A 21575-nucleotide genomic window follows, 5' to 3' on the forward strand; every position below is an offset into this window, starting at 1 on the left:
ATGAAGATAGAGAAAATGAAATGGACAACATGGACAACATTGTGAAAGCAAAGTCAGGTCTGGGAAATGTTCTTTCCTGCATGACCAGAATCTAGCAAAAAACCTTATCTTCTGAAACTTAGCCCACAGCAGCTTCATGTTGCCCTGTATTTTACAGGGGACATAGCCCAGATTAGTTCACTCGCACCTATCAATAATTGTTCAAATTTTTTTCTGATCTCCATTACCGGGATTTGTGTTACTGAAGAGCAATGCATAATCACCTTCCCTTACTCTCTCCAGTAACACAGGCATACTGGTGTAGTCTTACTGAGCAGAATGGGTAATACCATTCAAAACTTGAAATGTCTGCTGGGAAGTGCATTCAGAAGTGCACTCGGTGGAAGCCCTGGTGCCATGATTGTGCAGGTCTGATAAATAACGCCTGCTGCCCTCATGGGCATGGCAGTTCTGTTGCTAAGCTGATACACAGGCTTCACGCTGATGTGCTGAAAATAATAGCTTGTAGGACCGGCAGAGCTGGCACCATCAGATTTGCCACATTAAACACTATTTATCTTTCCTTTCCCCTTACTGTTTCTTTAAAATTTTCCTTTTACAGACCGTATCTTTCTTGTTCCAGTCACTCTGTAATTTCCACTTCTGCTGAAGGAGTATAAGATACCTTCTTTGTTATGCTCCAAAGTAGCTGTTTAACATTCCCATGGAGGACAGTGCCCAGGGTCTATTCTGTGATGACTCCTGCACTGGGAGCAACCAGCACAAAGGCTGAAGATGGGCACAGGGCACTCTTAAGAGCTAAGTCAGGGACATAAGCTGTGCCCAGATTTTGTGCAAGTCCCATGAATTTGGTTAAGTTGCAGTCTTCACATGTTTAAAAATGCAAAAAGCATCACATCAAATCAGATCAAAATAACCTCTGACAATGGCCATTAGCAAATCCATAGAAAAAATTGCAGGAAACAAGATATAGACAGCCTTACATTTTAGCAGCCTCTGGCCAGTTTAGGGAACTCTTAGCCAGAGGTTGCATCTATGTTCAACATCCATCAACAAATTTAACCTTCATGTATCTGTTCTTGAACCTATTCATAATTCAGACTACCACACTATTTTCTGACAATCTGTTTTACAGTTTCATTCCTGCTGTGCAGAAAAGCACTGCATTTTGCTTGTTTTGAAGCTTCTACCTGCTCATTTCCCTGAACACTTCCAGCTCTTAGGAAATACTTCATCCTGCACAGAACTTTGCAGCTAATAGATAGGAAGGGGTGAAGTGAATCTGTAAAATACATACTTTTCTCATGTACACCGAATAAATTCCAGATTTCTATTCACTAACTTCAAGTAATACTAATGTATGATTCCCAAATGCATTTCTCGTATTTTTTAACAATCGTGATGTTGTTGTCAGTGTTGCTGATGCACTTGAAAGAATAATAGTCTCCTCTTCATTACAAACAGCCACTTCCCTCTATCCCACCATCTCATTACCTAGTTTTTATTCTCATTAATAATATTTTGATTGTTTGCTTTCCAATAAGTAATAAAGACTGTGCATGGTGACCATCTGAATGACAGTGATGTTCAACATTTTGCCCTGTAATAGATTTCTGGAGGGACAGCAGAGAAAATGCTTAGAAAGTTAGGTCCTGGTAAGAAATGAATATGGCAAACCAGGTTCTTAGTGATCTCTTCTCCCACTGACATTGACTTCCATGGAGTGTGTTAGTAGCTCATTGATAATATTAAATGCACATATAGTAGCTTCATCTTGCATATATGCCATTTGGCCCTCTGTAGTCCAGTGTATCACTGGTCACAAGTCATATCTTGATGGTGTTCTCTTTCCTGGGACAATAAACAAAAAGTCCGGTGAAAACTGGTGGGGGTTGTGACAAACTTTAATGATGGGATCTGGTGGAGGAGTTGGTTTCTGCCGCAATTAGGGAAACACTGCAAGAATTCCTATTAGAGAAGGTTTGGGAAGAGGTCCATTATAGTGAGAATGTTGAAACTATGTCATCCTCCCAAATCAACCAGTTTTCCCCCTCCCAAGACCCAGATCTAGAACAAATTGCAAAAAAAGCCCCCTACCAAAACATTGAAAATTCTGCCCTAGATAGAGGCTTTTCTCAAACCTTAAAACATGCAAGATATTCCATGAGCTCCAATCCATAGGTTTCTGGTTTTAGTTTCATGTTAGAAAATTTGTCACTGTCTGAAAAAGAATTACTTCTCTTGTTCCCTAAGAGAGCAGCCTTCCTACATGTGTTTAAGCTGGCTCTGAATAGGATGTACAAATTCTGCCCTTCCCCTTTATTCTACCGCTTCCTCTCAGGACCATCTCTAGAAAAGCCTATCAGCATCATAAAACCAAACCAAAGCGATGCAACTAAATAATCAGCAAAAACATAGCTGACCATTATGAATAAGAGTAGCATGAGATAGAAAAAAAACAGAATGTTTTTAATGTTATCAAGTCTCCCATGACTGTTCTTACACCTTCATTCTGAATGGCTCTATTTCATTTTCATAAAAGAGAAATTTCTGAATATTTCTTGATAGAATCTATTCAGGAAAGGAAGGCATTAATTACTCCTGTTCCGTGCAAAAAAATCTTTCCTTGGCTTTTGAGAACTGACAAGAACACAGGTTTCATAAAGATGACTGGAAAAGGACTACATCCAAAAAAGATGTAATATATCTGACGTACTGCAATCTAAATTTCCAGCGAGACAAGGGAAAGATTGAGTTCATAGAATCTTCATGGTTGAAAAGGACCTTTGAGGTCATTGAGTGCAACCATACACACACACAAAAAAAACCCCCTACAATCTCTGCCACTAGAGCATGCCCTGAAGTGCCACATCTAGATGTTTCTTAAATACCTCTAGGGATGGTGACTCAACCACCTCCCTGGGCAGGCTGTTCCAGTGCCTGACCACTCTTTCAGTAAAGGAATTCTTCCTAATACCTAATCTAAACCTCCCCTGCTGCAGCTTCAGACCATTTCCTCTGGTCCTGTCCTTATTCACCCGGGAGAAGAGGCCAACGCCCACCTCTCTCCAACCTCCTTTCAGGTAGTTGTAGAGGGCAATGAGGTCTCCCCTCAGCCTCCTCTTCTCCAAGCTAAACATGCCCAGCTCCCTCAGCCTCTCCTCATATGACCTGGTCTCCAGACCCCTCACCAGCCTGGTAGCTCTCCTCTGGACACGCTCCAGCACTTCAATGTCCCTCTTGTACAGAGGGGCCCAGAACTGAACACAGCACTCGAGGTGAGGCCTCACCAGTGCCGAGTACAGAGGCACGATCACTTCCCTGCTCCTGCTGGCCTTTGAGTAGGACTGTTTTAATGGGATAACAGAATTATTTTTCAAGCAAGTTTTGTTTTCTGCTTGATTAGGAAAAAAATCAAACCTTTATTAAAATGAGAAAATGTATGAACAGCTAAGGATTCTGATCAAAAAGCACATAAAGTTTACAAATAAATATGGTGTTTAACTAAAATGTAATTGCTCATTTTAGGTAACAATACTTTAAAGCTGATTTGGGATGACATAAAAATTTGCGTAGTCCTGTATTTATATATTGAGCTTGCCTCTTTTAAGAATTACTCACTTGACCATGAGAAAAAACGCCATGTAGAATATCTCAGCTGCTTTCATCAAAGGATCAGATGGCGTGTACATTTAGTTGCTGGAATTAGTAGAATAGTGTTTCTACAGAGAAAATTATTTAAAGATATTTTGTTGATAAACTATAACATTCCTTATTGTTACGTTGCTGGCATAATCCTTCAGTGTCCGTCTTCTCTCTGCCTAGAATAATGTTTGGTTGGTATAGCATATGTACCTGAAAATTTCAGAAAATAAAAACCGCTGATCATTCTAATGCAATATAATATAACTTATTAATTCAAGAGCTAGATCTGAGATGTGCTGAACTCTTAATTTCCTAATTAATTTCATGGATGCTGAGGACGCTCAGCGGTAAATAAACACACAGAAGAATTTAAGCATCAAGGTCTCCCTTTATTGTGAAGATATTTACATCTAGTACTTAGATTACTGAACTACCACTCAATGGCTATGTTAACCCCAGAAACACCCAAATTTACACATGCCTATTTTTCATTAGAAAATTTCCTTTGAACCTAAAATTACATTTCTGGTCATACTCAAAATGGTTGCGTACTGTCAATTTGTATAGGACTCTTATTGAACAGTCGTTGTAATCTTCAATATAGACGTTCGTCCATAGGGATAAAACTGCTAGGCTTTCTTTAAGTGCACCTGCTAGCTTTGGCCTTACATAAGATATTTCTGGGGGTGGAAGTGGTGTCTTCTCATTTTCCCACAGTAGAGAGAGTAATTTAACAGTTGGAGCACTTAGCTAGATGGTGAAATATCTACATTCAGCTTCCTCTTCCCTGAGAAACTTAAAGCCTGTCTCATCCTTTTTTTCTGGCATATACTGTGACAGCCCTAGGCTCTCCCCTGTTGGTGCCGTGGAGATTTCCTGTTAAAGTTTCCTTTGGAGCTAGAAGGTTTGGGTTCCAAACCTTGCTTAAGGGAACTCAATATAAAATATTTAAAAAGCTGCTGGAACAGTAACTGAACTCCTACTGGTCCCTTCTTACATGGAGAGCATTACTCGCCACATCAGAGTCGTGCTCCCGGTTGGGTTTCTGTCTTGCTCAGTGAATATTCAACTATTCTATGAAAAGTGGAACTGTAAGTAGTCTGCCTGGACTACTGCTCTGGGGTTCATTTGCCAGGAAGCACCTAAAAGATAGGTGCTACAGTATCTATTTTCAGTTCATTTCAGGAAAGAATCAATAGCTTTTATCATTAGGGCCTTAACAATCAGCATGTTATATCCTTCAAATAAAATCTATGAAGAAATCTTACAGAGAGAGCTATGCTATTATCAGGGGGATTGTGTGAGTTGTCCTCTGGTTTGTATTTATTTAAGACCTAGGCAAAATATTTTTTTTCTTCTAGTACAAAGTTTGCAGTGCCACTTAACTAATGAGGTATCTGCTTCATCTCTGTTGACATCATCACTGATATTGAAGAGATGAAAAAAATTAGGTCTAGGTATAACGCTCCCATTTGGATTTGTGTGTATTAAGGTGCCCAGTTACCATAGTAATGAATATAGTGTAAATACACGTGTGTATTTCTGTCTGAGAGAGAATTGCAGTCATTTGAATCTCTTGTGAAGGTAATCCCATAGTTACCTTTCACCGTTCTTCATGTTTCCTCCACTTTTCTAATCATGTAAAAAACATTGCCTTTGTTTATGAGTGCAGCATTCACGGCGAGCTGCTACCACACAGGAAGATGTCATGTCTGAAGTACTTCACCCTAACCCAGCTCAAGTCCATGACCTTGAACTCCAACTAGGGATTTCTGAAATAGCGGAGTGATGTGCTGGCAGTGTATTGCCTTGCTTTATCAGCTACAACATTACATGGGGTTTCACCTCAAGGCACAGGGAGTCATGGTAATTGAGACTGGAGGCCACAGATGTGTAAATTTATCACTAAGTCCATTTCCCTCAGGATGACACATTGCATTTTGGCTCCCTGTAAGTGGAGGAATGCATTTGGAACAGCTTTTGATAGCTATCCCACTGCACTAAGGACTAGAGCATGAATGCAAAGCAACGAAAATCTTTTGAATTTTACCACTCGGTTGACGACAATAGTTTGTTCCATTTTACTACGTGGGTAAAATGACACATACGCATGCACTCACACCCAGCAACAACAAAAGAAACAGTATGAAGTATGCACTTTTCGTGATTTTTGTTTTTCTCAATCAAAACCAGTTTTGAAAACATACTTTTAAAGACCTAGCAAGGAGCGCGGAGGGACAAAAGCCTATTTACTGACAAAATTTAAGCCAGATCTGTCTAGGAATGATTTTCGCAGATTGAGAAAAAGCAAGCAAATCTTCTTTCTTTAAAAAAGATTAAAGACAGTCCAAGAAACTATACATCAGTGAATTTAACAGGAGTTGTGGGTAAAATTAAACTACCGTAAGGAAGTGTGAAAGAACAGCTTGAAAATCAGTTTGATTAAGGATAACCAGCATAGATTCAGGCAGGGGAGGTCATGCTTAGCTAACCTGCTGGAGTTCTTTGAAGATATTACTGCCACTGTAGATAAGGGAAATTCAATGGATGTAGTCTACTTGTAAGCCTTTGACAAGGCACCACATCTAAGATTAATGGCTAAGAGAAATCATCACGAAGGCAAAGAAACTGTTGTATGGAAAACTCGTTTAAGTGTAGGCCACAAAGGGAAAAGCTGTACGGAGTTTCCGAGGAGTCAGCGTTAGGTCCTCTGTTGTTTGTGATTATGTATTTCTGATTGTAAATCATGGGGGGAGAGTTTGTAGCCTATGCAGGATCTAAAAGCATAGCAAGAAGCACAGAACAATGTGATCATATTCAAAAGGTGTTGTATCATCTATATAACTTTTCTAGCAAAAATAAACAGAATTTGGCTAGGAAAATATAGAATAATTAATATAGGAACACAAAACCAAATTAGAAAATACTCACTAAATAAAACAATCGTCCTATATACTAAGCAAGAAAACAATTTGGGAATTATTGAGGAAATATATTGAAGCCATCAGCCCAGAGCAACGCAGCATTTTAAAAGGTCAACAAGATGCAAAGATGTTTTAGAAGACAGAAAACATATCAAAGAAAACAAAAAATATTGTTAGGGCACACAAAACCATAGTAAAACCATTTCTAGGACATGGTCTACAATATTGCTAATAGTTGTTCAGGGAAAATAATATTTTCATGTTGGGATCCCATCTAGGGAAACAAAAGATACAAGGTCCCAGTAGATGAACTGTGAAGAATGTTAAAGAACCTCAGTTTTTTTTACTGTAAACCAGAAAAATATATGATTTTTTTTATAGTAGGACCCAGGGATTCTAGTCAAAATTAAGGTCCTATTGTGTTAGGCATGCTAATGGAAGACAGCACCTCCCTGTGCCAAGGAGCTTATAATAAAACAGCTTAACGATACAGACAAGGGAAAAAAAAGATACAAAGGACACAGTAATTTACCCAAAGAAGGTCTGTGCCTGAATTGTGATGCAGGATTCATATTTTATGAGTCCCAAGTCAATATTTTATATGAGTAACGTTATTTCTTTATAGGTATAAGGGTTTTGCTTAATATGGGGTAGAAAACCTAGGTGATTATCTTTTTTATACATATATATAAGCTTAGAAATTGAAAATTCTTACGCTGCATTTATTCAGGTCTTAACCTAAGTCACTGATTCCACAGGCCTCTACTTAAATCTAAAGATTATATTAAATTCTTAAGGAATCTCCGTATTCATTCCTAAATATTTGAATTCCAGAGCAGGAAATACATATTGATTTTAAAGAGAAAATAAATAATTAATATACATGAGTCCACTAGGCATTTGCTCATGGGAGAAAAATGAGATAAAAAAAAATTAACAAAAATTTACTGAAATGGCTATTTTTTTCTATTAAGATGGACTTCATTTCTTCTGGACTTTCTTATGCTCTGAGGTCTGCTAGAAAAGAAAAATATTCTCGGAAGATCAGCATTTCCCCGTAGTTATGGAAAGTTTCTTTGCTGTATGACTCAGAGCTTTGAAGTTCATATGTTCAATCTTTTCTTTTATACATGTATTAATTCTTATAGATAGTGCTATATCCAAAAAGGGACTGCTGCTACAACACTAGGAGCCCTGGTGTCTAACGTCCAAAACTCTAGTCCCAAAAAATTAAAATAGAAGTCTATTTTACACTTTCTTTCTTGTTGGGGACAACCTAGGCATCTTGGAATGGAATGAAATAGGCACCAAGCAGGGTGTTTGTAGCAGAAAATACAATATCCCTTCTGCCTTCCTTCCTGACCTCCTGAGGAACCTGAACATACAGAATTCTGTGGGACCTGATCAGATGCATCCCAGAGTCCTGAGGGAACTGGCTGATGTAGTTGCCAAACCACTCTCCATGATATTTGAAAAGTCATGGCAGTCAGGTGAAATCCCTGGTGACTGAAAAAAGGGAAACATTGCACTCATTTTTAAAAAGGGTAGAAAGGAGGACCCTGGGAACTGTTGACCTGTCAGCCTCACCTCTGTGCCTGCGAAGACCATGGAAGCTCCTCCTAGAAGCTGTGCTAGGGCACATAGAGGAAAGGCAGGTGATTCAAGACAGCCAGCATGGCTTCACCAAGGGCAAGTCCTGCCTGACCAACCTGGTGGCCTTCTATAATAGGGTGACTACATCAGTGGACAAGGGAAGAGCTACAGATGTCATCTATCTGGACTTCTGTAAGGCCTTTGACACAATTCCTCACAATATCCTTCTCTAAATTGGAGAGATATGGATTTGATGGGTGGACTGTTTGGTGGATGAGGAATTGGTAGGATGGTGAGATCCAGAGGATAGTGATCGATGGCTCAATGTCCAGATGGAGATCGGTGACCAAGTGGTGTCCCTCAGGGGTCTGTACAGGGACCAGTACTGTTCAATATCTTCATCAATGACATGGACAGTGGGATCAAGTGCACCCTCAGCAAGTTTGCAGATGAGACCAAACTGGGTGGTGGGGTTGATACACCTGAGGGATGGGATGTCATCCAGCGGGACCTGGCCAGGCTCACGTGCAGGGTCCTGCACCTGGGTCAGGGCAACCCCTGGTATCAACAGAGGCTGAGGGATGAAGGGAGTGAGGGCAGCCCTGAGGAGAAGGACTTGGGGGTGTTGGTGGATGAGAAGCTCAACATGAGCTGGCAGTGCGCGCTCACATCCCAGGAAGCCAACCGTATCCCTGGTTGCATCAGAAGAAGCATGGCCAGCAGGTCAGGAGAGAAATATTTCAGTCAGCCCTGTGAGAAGGAAATAATTCTTTCCTCCTAGAGTCCGTCTTCCTAGCTATCCTTTTCTTTTCCTAAACTGTAAGAGAAGCCGTTGTTATTTTAGTTGTAAATTATAATACCATAAAGAGTCTTATCTGTCTTTCACACTCTTCGGTGCAATACAGTTATGGATATAGCACCCTCATTGCTTCAGTACCTACATCTCTCAGGACAGAGGGAATAGACCAGAAAGAGACTGCCTCTGGTAGCACTGCTTTACTAGCCAGGCAGGCAATGTTAGCGCCTCTGTATAATATACATTCAATGGATATGCCCATACACCAAACCATGAAGAACTCAGTCCAAGGTTGACGCTTCTTTGCTCAGGTGGCACGTAGTCTCCTGTCTGGTCGTGACTGTAGATCTTACTCCTAAACCTTCACGTTATTCTTTATATGGTTCAGGCTTAAAATACTCAGGTAAAATACTCCTGATCTTTCAGTCCAAGCAAGTTTTACTCGGAGTGAACTTTGCAGTGGGAACATGAGTCAATGGAAACATTGGTTACTTCAGTTTGGTAATGGTCCTGAACCGACTTGTCTACTGTAGCATTTGTAGTCACTATTGAGGAATTTACTGTGCGTGAGGGGAGATGCAGCCTGAAGGCAAGGCACTCCCAGGAACTTGGGTAAGGGCATTTTCTGTGTCTGTCTCCTCCCATGTTAATCCTGATCATAAACACAGGCAGGGTCAAGGAACACGGCCTTCCTTTAAGGCTTGTTTCACTTAATTGAAAACAATTCAAAACTGATGTGGAGAATTTGCGAGAGAATAATGGTATCCTACCGATCTGGAGTGGTTTCATGGAATGTTTTGGGCTCTAAAACATCCTTTAAGGACTTTTTTACACTTTATATGTGGAAGTCATTGGGAAAAGCTCAAGCATCATAGAGTTTAGGTGCTTCCAGGTTGAGGTGGAAATAGTTTTCAGGGTACTGATTTGGGGACTTCTGTCCCCAAACCTCGTTTTCAGCAAGGAAGGTGCTACATTGCTGGTTCAGGAGTCTGGGACAAGGCCCCCAGCACCATGACCATGCCGAGCCCAGTGGGGAGGCTCATCCTAGCCAGGGATGCTGACGGAGGAGCTGGGAGGCCAGTGGGGAGGCTGGCAGCCGGGAAGGCTGGTAGGGAGGCTGGCTCCTTTCCTCCCCCTCTGTTATGAGATGCAGTGTCAGAGGGAGGCCTGCAGGTGTGACTGCTGTCAAAGACAAGGATCTGATTCTTATTAGTCCGCTCTGGTTTTGACTTTACTATAGATTTGACTGGAGTTCTTGAAATTATCTTTCTGTGGCATGAGGAAGTGAATTTTAATTTTCTGATTAGATAATGAGTAGTCTTTTTCTGAACCAAAAAGAAATCCAGGTTAACATCTTGCAGAACAGTTTTTGTGGAACGCTGACAGCAAAAGCTGTTTCTTGAAAAGAAGAAAATGAGTACATTTACTTGATGCAGGGTGTTATAGCTTGGTAGAGGAGACATACTATTTTCTGTTTACCAGTTCTTTCTCTATGTATTATTCTGTTAACACTGAAGTCCAGAAAAACATTTTATTTCTTTATGAATGTCTTGAGAATATCACCTGTGGTAGACAGCTTATTAATCATTTGCTGCTTAAAACACACAGCTTTAGAGATCTGCCTTAGCTATTTATATAAAAAAAAGCAAATGATTTTCAGGTCATGCTACCAAACCATGGTTACTTAAAAAAGAAAGTTGATAAATTGTTTACTGTGCCAAGACAGCATAAATTTTAATTCAGATTTCAAGTGAAGAGAGATATTGTTTTTGTGACAGCCTTCCTTGTTTTTCCCAGTTAAAATTCTTTCAGAAATAAGCAGCTGAAAAACTTTTAAAACCCTAGTATCTTTATTAATTCACTTTACCTAGCAAAGTTTTTAAGCTGTTGTTACTCATAAAAGCAAAGATATCACCAAAGATTTGTCTAGGGTCCATAAAGTAATAAAATCTTACAGTAGTTCTTCACATCAGAATTTCCATAATTTTCAAAACATGATTGATCACCGACAAAGATTTGCTGTGTGTTTTGCATGGCCTACTCCATATACAAAGTATGATTTTAGAAATGACTTAAATGATTTCCAAATTGTCTCAACAGTTCCTATTGTTGGAAACAATTCCAACAGTTTCAGACACATTGTATTCATATAAAATGTGCAGCTTTTTAGTTTGAGAATGAAAAAAACTCACCCTAAAAGCTTTAAGTGGAGCTATTGTTTGCTTTCAGAACTTACTACTATGACCCTGTCTATTTTCCCTAATTGATTTCATTAGGATAACAGGACTCCACTGGATTTTCTTTGACACGCTAGGACAGATACCAAACAACCAGAAAGTACAAAAGGTGAGATTCCGAAGGGAAAAGTATGATTATACAACTTCTTACTTTTTCATACGCATTTAAAAGTTCACTTACTGGATAACAAAGCAAAAACCTTTTGACCACTCTACAGAGAACAGCGACACTCTCCTATGGAGCTCAGTTGACAGTGAAGTAAATTTTTAAAGGTAGGATTTAATGGTTACAGAATGTTAATCCATCTGGGTGGCTTAGGAATCAAAATTTAGTTTTAAAGTGATTTGGACATTCAGAGTAAGTCCCGTTAAGGATTTGGGCACTACAACGAGTAGCATCAAAAGACTCTCCCCAGGCACCAGACTCCCTACGCTTGTGTAGGGAGTGTTAGATGCCTGAGGACAGAGCCCCAAACAGGAGCAGACTGAATGAGCAGCATCCAACAGACAGCAATTAGAGAATATTTTGGTCCCTCAGAACATCAGAGGGACACATCCTTTTTTACCAGTCAGCTGGAGAAACCTCTCCTGAATCAGGGTGCCTAAATGTTTTCTTTACAGAAACCCAGTCAAGGTCACTTTTTAAAGGACTGGTGCCAGAAGAGGAGGTGATAGTACCATGGTCTTTAATCCAATTTTGACTAGTTGCAGCATACTCTAAATGTCATTTCTTTTTGCCATAGGAGGAGATTTATATCTATGCTTCTTACTCACTTAGAAGTTGTTCTAACCATTAATTTTAGACACGTGGGTTGCGCTTCCTGCCAAAACATTTTTACTGTGCAAAAAAGAATTCAGGATACCTTGGGTCAGTGAGGTACACATATAAGTAGGAAGTTTGGGTACTCATGTGGTAAGGACCTTTTTTATTTTAACAAAAAATTATGGTTCTAAATAAAAAAAAAAATAAATCTTGGCAGAAAGAATGATTCGTAGATTTTCACTCCTAAAAAAATGTCCCAATTATGAGATGATAGTTTTATATGTCATGCTCTTTCCCAGTGGAGGACTGTTTATGTATGCCATACAGAATTAGACAACTTCAAAAGGAGAGGCTGATAATAGACATTGTGTTTAGGATACCACTAAGATGAGGAGATGTGAATTCGAATAACTCTGCCCTGGCCGAATTGTGCTTCAACAGCAGCAATATCCAGGTAATCTGTGGCATAAAGAGAGAAACCACCTTAATTTTGTGCACAGTCTGATCTGTTGAAATGCTCAACAACACTAATCAGATCAGATCTTTCACATCATGTAGAGAGAGAAAGATCTTCTTTCTACATTCTTGCTTATTAGGCTTTGAGATGGTCAGTATTAAAATGCTTTTGAGTTTGCCCAGGAGCAGACCAGCGTGTACCTGGGGTACTCTCATGCAGAAAACATGGTGCCTAGAGGTGAGGCTGCAGCAAACTAATCCTTTGCCCTCATGCTAGTGAATAAGTCCGTTTGTGAAGTTACTCTTTTGATACTCTAATAACTTTTACTCAGTCTTCAAAAGTTTTATTTCTTTTGATGCTTCATTTACTAAATACTATTTCTTTTACCACTCTGCATTGTTAGTTATTCTGTTTTTATACAACATCAGCATAAGTAGTTACTAAATCAAAATACTGATTTCTTACCACGCTTTTCATGGGTGTTAATATTGCAAATTAATGGGTGTAATGGAGAATAATCAGGTCAGTTGAACACAGTGAATGAATATCACGTATTAACAATGCCTGCTCGATATACATAAGGCTAAGTTAAAAGTTTTTATGAGATCTACCTCTTCTGCATTATCTTAGTTTTGAGTATAAGTATTCTAGGAGCGTAAATTACTCAGCATATCTTTACATTTTTAACTTTCTAGTTTATAAATTAAAGTTCATAGCATGGTTGTGCAATGTGAATAGTCATAGCACTCTAAGAAACTGCCCACCAGCTGAGCTGAGTCAGCTGAATACCTTAGTTCACCCCAAATGTGAGCTAACATCATAAATCAATACAGATCAGTTTCTCTAAGACTCTCGGAGAGTACACACGTGTTCACTTCTTGCTTGTTGCACAATGATCCGGGCATCGTACTTATCCTCTTACCTCGTGCTAAGTGCCATCCATATTTAGTAACAATATTATTAATGAGAGTAACGTATCGTTATTGCACATGCAGTAACTTAGCTTTTTTCTATTTGATTTCTTTGCTGAAGTTATTTAAATGCAGACAGGCAGGTTTCTGTGGGCACACTGCAGGTTGCTTTCACACAGCCTCATGGAAGCCCTGGCATGGGATGTCATGCTGCTATGGCTGACACACAGCAGAGGAATAAAAAGCTTAAGCAAAAATGTAAGATGGCAGCTTCGAAAGCACAACAAGCTATCATATGATTTTAGCGGGAATATATTTAAAAATCCTTTCACAAATTCAAGCTTTTTTTTTTTTTTTCTTTCTTTACATTACGATTCTTGGCGCCAGTTGCTACACTACACTACCTGAAAGACAACGGTGTCACCACACTGATTTAAGTTTTCTGGAGCACAGCCTTTCTTCTACAAAGAAAAATCATTGATGCTTTCTTCTCAGTTTCCTCCCTCCAGCTGAAGAAACAGTGGCCTTGAGGAGTGAGACTCTGATCTGCACCATGAAGATCTGTACACTCACCACTAATTACTGTATTTGTAATTCCTGACCATACTAGCCTTGCCAAGAAATGAATTACAGTCTTTTGAGTACATTAATATCTATAAGCCAGACCTCAGCTTGCAGGGCCAGTAGAAATGGTAGAGATAGTAACTTACCAAACACTCCCATTAAGTGCACGGTGCTATCTGATTGTCTTGTATGCTTCTCTTTTATTAACCCTTCAATCACTCTGACAAGTGCATTTGAACTGAGGGAGGGAAATGATTTTGACAGTTTTGCATAGAACAATGATGTAAAAAGTCTGAGACTGACAGAAAGAAAAGCAGCACACAGTAATGATGCTCTCGGTTTATAGCGTCTCTTAAAAGAGATGAACGTGTCTTTTTTTTGTTCTGAATGCATTACTAGGCTGCTGTAGGTTTTTCTGCACTTATAATACATGCAATAATTGTTGCCCTAACTGTTGTTGTGCTAGAGTTTATGCTAGGTGGACTCTGGAAATAGCTCTTTAATTGAATAATTGCTTCATTGTGATTTTATTTTATATTCTTTTTAGCAGCACTGATCATAAGGAGTTCAGTTGGTATTCATTGTAATAGCACTGATCATAAAAAATTAATTTGCTATTCATATGGATGTCACAGGTGTTTCCATAGGACTTATGCTAACTGCAATTTTAGGATCCTTTAATGGATACTTACACAAAGATTGGTTTTGAAAGGATCTCCTACCACTTCCCAGCTGACTGATTTAGCTTTGGCTATATGGAAGTAGAGTTCAAAATACGTAGGAGGTTGTACACTGAGCTCTTTAGCAATAACAGGTTTCATTTTACGTGACATTTTCTAATACCCAGATTCTGAATCTTGTATGTTTAGCAGTTGATCAGCCATAGAGCTTCATGGAGGAGAGATCCATTTTCAGACAGTCTTCACGCTTTTGCTGAGACTCAACAGTTACAAATATTTCTGGCATCACTTGCAATGACAGAACAGGATACTTACAAGAACATGTGCAGCTAAATTGTGCAAAGGGGGAAAAAAGGTACATTTCTGACTAACGGTGATTCAGAATGTACTAAAATTGTGTAGATTAAACACATTTATAATCAGACTATTAACAAAAAGATTCACAACTGCATTAATAAGTCATATTTCATTATCCTAACACAAAAGATACCTGGTATGAGACATTAATATGTGTAATAAAGTCTTCTGCACATGTATTATGAACAGCAGTGCTTTTAATATTAAAAGTGAATCCATATGGGTTATTTGACATGTAAAATATTAACTTTTATAGCAAGAATGCAAATGAGAGTTTGAGCACTAATTATAGCTGCAGATCCCACTCAGGAATGAGGCTCTATGTGACTAATGATTTTGGCAAAATGAAGGAATGGCCTGCTTCTCTCAAGAGGCAGCATATCTTAGCTCCCTCTCCTCTCTCTCTAACCCTTCAAAATTCTCAGCATGTCTCAGTACAGTACCTAATGTGTATGCTGCTTCCAGGGACAGGCCACCAGCTCCATGGTTTTATAGCTAGTTTTATATAACTGTCTCTATAAAGGAGGAAAGGTTATTTCATATTTATCCAGAACCATGTAATTGTAGGAGATATTCTGTAAAAGGTTATTTTCATTGGCTGCTCCTAATATCTTATTTATGTTTCTTCCATTAACGAGACAAAAGTGCTGGGTTTTGGTATAGGATGGTGTAATTTCTCTACCATGAATCTTTCACAATACGTTTCCTTCATCAGTTTTTTCCACAGAAGAAGAGAGTGTTTTGCTGTTGTTTTTAAATAAAGCTACCTTTTATCATTATTATTTGCTGTCCCTGTGCAATCCTCTCACAAAATGTATCCAGCTGAGATGACTGTGATGACTCCTACCCAAGTCTGTCATTGTTATTCCTGAAATGGCCAGAGGGGTCACTGGAAAGCAAAACGGAACTGTTAATTATTGCTAAAGAAGTAGTGTGGCTTTTTTATGGCAGGTACCTGTGAGAATACTGTTCTTACCTGAGCTACTTGCTGCTTTTCTGTATGCAGAAGTGCCAGGCTGTACCCAGCTGAAATAACCTCTAATGTTTTCATCTTTTTCTCAATTTTACTATCCTTTATTGCAGAAAAGTTTAGATAAAGCATGCATAAGAAATACGCTGTTAGAAATAGGATGACAAAACAATTATTGAATAGTACCATAGGTGTTTTAAACTATCATATAATTATCTTTTAATAATAACACACACATACAATTAAAACTAGAAAATTATTAATATTGTGATTTATTGCCAATCTGTATCAGAAAGGAAGTAGTTTTACTAAAATTTAATAAAGGAAATTTTAACCCAGGTTTCTCTGATCTAGTAATGAATTCTCTTTGTGTCAATGCTGCTAGCCGATGTCTCTAAAGTTAAGCAATGTCTTATGCAAACATCTAGGATAGCAGGATTGCAGATATTCATAAAAGGGCACAACTGTGGATATAATGCAAATTTCAAAGGATGTTGAATTTGTAATACTCCTGCTTAATCAATCAGATCTAAGTAAGGAAGTGTCATAGCTATGGGAGTGCCTCCTTTAGTATTTCTGAGGTGCTCACTTTATCTGTGAGGATGGGACAAGAGAAGAGGAAAGTCAAAATACTGTTGTCTTAATTTGGTTACTCTGGTAAAGATCAGTACTTTTTGAAAGTGAACTCATTTCTAAGAAGTGTCTTGCTGTACGTTGTTGGAAACGCTCTCGTGATGTGTAAAACAACTAGCATGAGGAGATCTTTGTGAGCATATTACTAAATCACCTTCCACGCTGTCTTAATAAATCACTGCAAGGCTCATTAGTGTAATTTTCTAGACTTCATCAAAGTGCATCTACTACAGCTGCACAAATACACGTGGCAATTTCACTACCAATAATGGTCTTGGCAAACAACTGTAGTCTGACTGAGTGTATACAATTTGGCTAGATAATTAGATTTTTTGCTTCTAATATAATTTTCCTAATTTACCTAATTTCTATTCGTTTTCTTGTTGCATTGAGCACCCTAAAAATTAAGAATAGGAAAAGCATTGTTTCATTGAAATCAAATTTTATGCATCTGAAAGATTAGTTAGTTCATTTAGGTGGTATCAAAGTCAGTGGATTACCTTTTGCTGTATTATTGTTGTTGCTCTGAGGTGAGATAATCCTAACTCTACTAAAATAGTTGGTCAAGCTCTTCTTTCTTCTCCTTTCACTGAAAGTAAGGTTAGGAACAGGTGAATGGAATTTAGCCAGGTTTTTGTTTCCCTTTCCCACAAATAATAAGTTTTTTTATATATTGCTAAGCATACGGCAGGTCTGGCAGTAATATTCAGTATTCAATATTCATACTAAACAATATTAACATATTCAAAATAATATTCAGTAGTATTCAATGTTTGTGTAATACATGATGATACAAAAAGCTAAAAATTAGGTTTTAAGTGGATTGGTGGTTTAAGCTCTGTGCAGCCTTTCCATTCTGTAAAATGTGCCACTATTTATCATCTGAAAGTTGATGTGGGCTTTAAAGGCAAGATTTTCAGAGGTTTCGAATGCCTGTGTTTGAGTTGCATTGTGTTAATCTCTCTAAAACATCCCAAATGCTTAAACATTCCTTAGGACTTTCTGGCAGGCGACGAACTTCAGACTGTCTCAAGTTGTACATCCAGAAGTAAGATATTTGAAATCACAAATCATTGAGTTGGTTTTCTGAAAACTATTCAGGGCCTTTAGGCTACTGGCCTAAAGTCAGATCAAATAATTTCTTAAAAAAAAATATCTCAAATAAGTATGTATATTAATTCAAACATAATTAGTACCAATTCAAACTGTATATTGATTTGTGCCATACTGTTTTAGGTGGCTGGGTATTTCAAGGAAGTAAATTCGGAATCACTGTTTGAGATTGGTATTTGTTCAATTGTTTGGAGACATCTTCATCTCCAGACTGAGTTTGTTATCTGATACCAAGTGGCAGGTCTGCATGTACGATTGTATTGTTAATATGAGTTCAATTCCTAGGGACTAGGATCTGCAAACTGATTTTGAGTATACAGATCAAATCTAGTGTAAATGTCCTATGTCTGAAAGACGGTGCAAAATAAGCAAGCTTGTGATTTAAATATGAACACACATACTTTACTTAGTATTTATGTGAATGTCAATATTTCTATATGAATTTCAAAATTCATTACCCTACTGAAACATTATTAAATTGATATTCAGGGCTTGAATTATAAGAACGGGTATATTGGAGATATCTGCCATTGTTTCACAAGTGAGCAATGCATTTTTCCTCAGAATGGAGCAAGGAAGTACACCGATACCACTAAACCTTGCAATATTCTGTAGCCTATAAATACTTAAGGTGTATGCTTCAATCTGTAGGCATCATCTGCTCACTTGCAGTGGGTCAAGTAATTTAGAAACATAACCCAGAGAAATTTAACTCAAAGACCTACTTTCCAGTGGGAGATTTCTTTCCTTTTATAAACAGGCACGTCAGTTACTGTATGATAGAGCCTGACACTGCCAGAAAACCTGTTTATTTGCCTCTAACTAGAAAACATACAAATGCACATAGGCAATGTTAAATAGAAGCATACATAGCAGCACAATATAAGCTGTGTTATTAGCTGTGTTATTATTATATCATTAGCAACGCTAATGATGTTTCTGTAAAACTTTTGCCTCAAATCACTTCCTCTTCACTTTCTACAAGGAGCAATGGCGGTGCTGGCTGTAGTAGATCTATACATAGAAACTGTAAACCATCATGGAATATAGCCTCTTCTCTTCACAAATCCCTACTAAACAAACTCTAGTGACTCTTGGCGATTTCTCTTTTCCACACCTGCAGCCTCTAAAGCTGTGTCTATCACTTCTCTTGACTTTTCCCACTTGCTCTTGATTGTGAGTCTACTTTTCAATAGAGTTTGAGTGTTACACCAAGGATCTGTGTGTTGGTACTGCAGCTTTACTTTTGATCTTTCTTTTCTTTCGTGCAGCGGTTACATATTCACGGGAAGGTTGTAAATATGCCTTCTCGTTTGTGGGTGGTATCAGCATGCCTATGTCTTTCTGATGGGGTATTGTCAGAATGCCAGATCTTTGCCCAGCTGTGGGTTGAATTGGCAATTTCTTAGGAGCCTGAGCGATATGAATAAAATGAAGTATATTACAGCTGTCCTCATCTTAATACAGAGGAATAATCAGCAAAACTTGCAGCAGGTCCCAGCATGTGATATCTCTGATCAAGATTGAGTATCACATGCTGAGATGTGAGATAGGCTGCATCTTCCTATTAGTAATAAGCTTAGCTTCAAACTGAATCAAGGACTATCTGATCTTGCAGTTATAGAAAGCAGAGCAGGGAGACTAGGACACCGTTCTCCATCCAGTCATAGGCTTCTTGTCTGTGTTCTGTTGGACAGCATATTGAGATTTACAGTACTGAGATTTACGTGTCAGATTTTGGATGACCTATATGAGATTTTGCTGTCCTGACTTCCAGAGGCACAGGGCACCATTTCAGAAATAAAATACCAAAGTCTGAGAACCAAGCTCAGCTGTCTCAGGCCAGACATTTGTGAATGGAAGCAGCAAAATAGTGGCTATTTAAAGCAAATGTATTAGCCTTCTTCATCTGTGTCCTCATCTACCAAAATAAAAAAAAGAAAAAAAAAGGAGATATGCTTATGTTTTCTGCAAGAATGTGGTTAAATCATATTCCTCTATTTTATTGCTTGCATCAATAGTGCTGTGGAAGATTTATAGTATTTAAAACTTGGGGTGGCACCTTCTAGTAACACTTACATAAAGGGTGTTGCTAATTTTGCAGCATTTCTTTTACACCTATTTTTGTGATCAGTTACATGAGTCAAGTAGATGATACAAGGAAACACTGAACAACAACAGAGCAAAACAGTGATACTGATAAAGGTAGCTAAGCCCTACCAATTATCCCCAAGGAAAATCCATATGTCAGCAACGTTGACAAGCATGACTTTTCTTCATACCAGAAGATGTAAAATCACAGAAAGGAAAAAACACATGAGATATAAAGTTCCTAACTACGACTTTGACGGTCAAGTAACAGTTTAGAAAGTTCAGTCCCACACCAGAAAAGAATTGGAAAGCATGTAAATAAAGTGTTATTTGCCATGTGAGAAATGCAGGTAATGTATCTATAAATAAACAAAGCTTTAATTTGTCTATGTAGCAGTATTTTTCCTCAAAGACAGCAAAGGTTCTGACACTTCAACAGATGGGAAGGGCTTGGCTAGCAACAGACATTCAGACTCCTCAAATGAGAACAGGATTTTGCTGTTTATTATGTTTCCTAGAAATAATGTTCAGAACAATGTAATCTGGAAGTATTTTGAAGTGACTCTTCCACAGCTGTGTTAGCTGATAGCATAGGACAGATGGTACAACACAGTCCAGCACACAAGGAGCTTGCTTCTTTCGCAACTTTATTAGCTAAGGGCCTTGAAAAGTAACAGTGATGATATAAATCAGTGCAATCTTGTAGAACAGGTAAACAAAACAGGACAGGCTTTCTACCCCTGGCTAGGTGCCACCTTTGAGCTGCTGTGGCAGGGGAGGGAGAAGGAAGGAGAAGGGAGAAATCTTAGTCAAATCTTTCTTCAGCACCCGCTTCTATTCAGTTTCATGCTGGGTAAGCTATTTGCCATGCCTAGCGTTGCCTGTCAACTTTCCTCAGGTGCTTGTGCAAAGAAAGGGGCAGGCCAACTTCCAGTATTTTGGTGTCAAAATCATGCCCACAAACTGAGTCATCAGCTACTTGCTTTGTTAACACACTTATGTAGCAGTTAAAATAAAATCCTTACTGTAATACCTACTGCAAGTAGCTAAAACAAAAGGATAAGTTGTCAAGCTGATAAAGTACTGCCACGCTAATTAGACAAATAAGTTGTTAGACCTCTGAAAGACATGATACATCATGAATAGGGATATTTAAAATTAGGTTATATCTAATTACTTTTTAATTTCTATTTGCATTTTAATGAAGATTGAGCTTAATGAGATAAATAGCAGAGAGATTTCTGTATCAAAAATACTCTTTAATTCTCTGTGTGTCAAGGATTAAATTTTCAGAGGTTTGGGGTACCTGAAGTAAGATAAGTGTTTTCAGAAATTCATTAGGCATTTGTCAACCTTGGGTCTTTCCTTTGAATCTATAAGGAGTTGGAAAAATCCTGCTTGCATCTTCCTGGGCCTAAATGCCTTCAGGAAATTATCCAGTGAGATTTCTAGAAGTGCTAAATGTAGGCAACAGAGTTTAAAATCAAAGGGAAATGATCAGGCTTTAACAATTCCAAAGACCAGATCCTCAGTATATGAATATTGTCAATATTATGTAACACGGCGTACTGCATGAGAAAAGACTGACTTATTTTTTTTCTTTTTTCAAAATGGCAAGAATTCTAAATGTCTTTATCATTGCTGGTGTCCTTATCTTAGCACAACAGCTCTATATAACAAACTTTACATATTTTAAATGGCTGAAAACTAATGAACTTCATTAAGATGTATCATTTTGATTAAAGTATGATTAATTTGTCTTTATTTATCACGCAGTGAACAGATGAATGTACTATATGGTGACTAGAACACTGCTGAAGGAACAGTAGCATAGATACATT

General features: G+C 38.3%; 1 protein-coding gene across 1 annotated transcript in view; it reads left to right on the forward strand.

Annotated features, from left to right (window-relative positions):
- The window catches only part of CSMD1 (CUB and Sushi multiple domains 1), a 1197588-nt gene that overhangs the window by 12480 nt on the left and 1163533 nt on the right, over window positions 1-21575 (forward strand). The gene's annotated exons all lie outside the window — the stretch shown is intronic.

Source organism: Larus michahellis, chromosome 3 (genome assembly GCF_964199755.1).
Source record: "Larus michahellis chromosome 3, bLarMic1.1, whole genome shotgun sequence".
NCBI classification, from domain to species: domain Eukaryota; kingdom Metazoa; phylum Chordata; class Aves; order Charadriiformes; family Laridae; genus Larus; species Larus michahellis.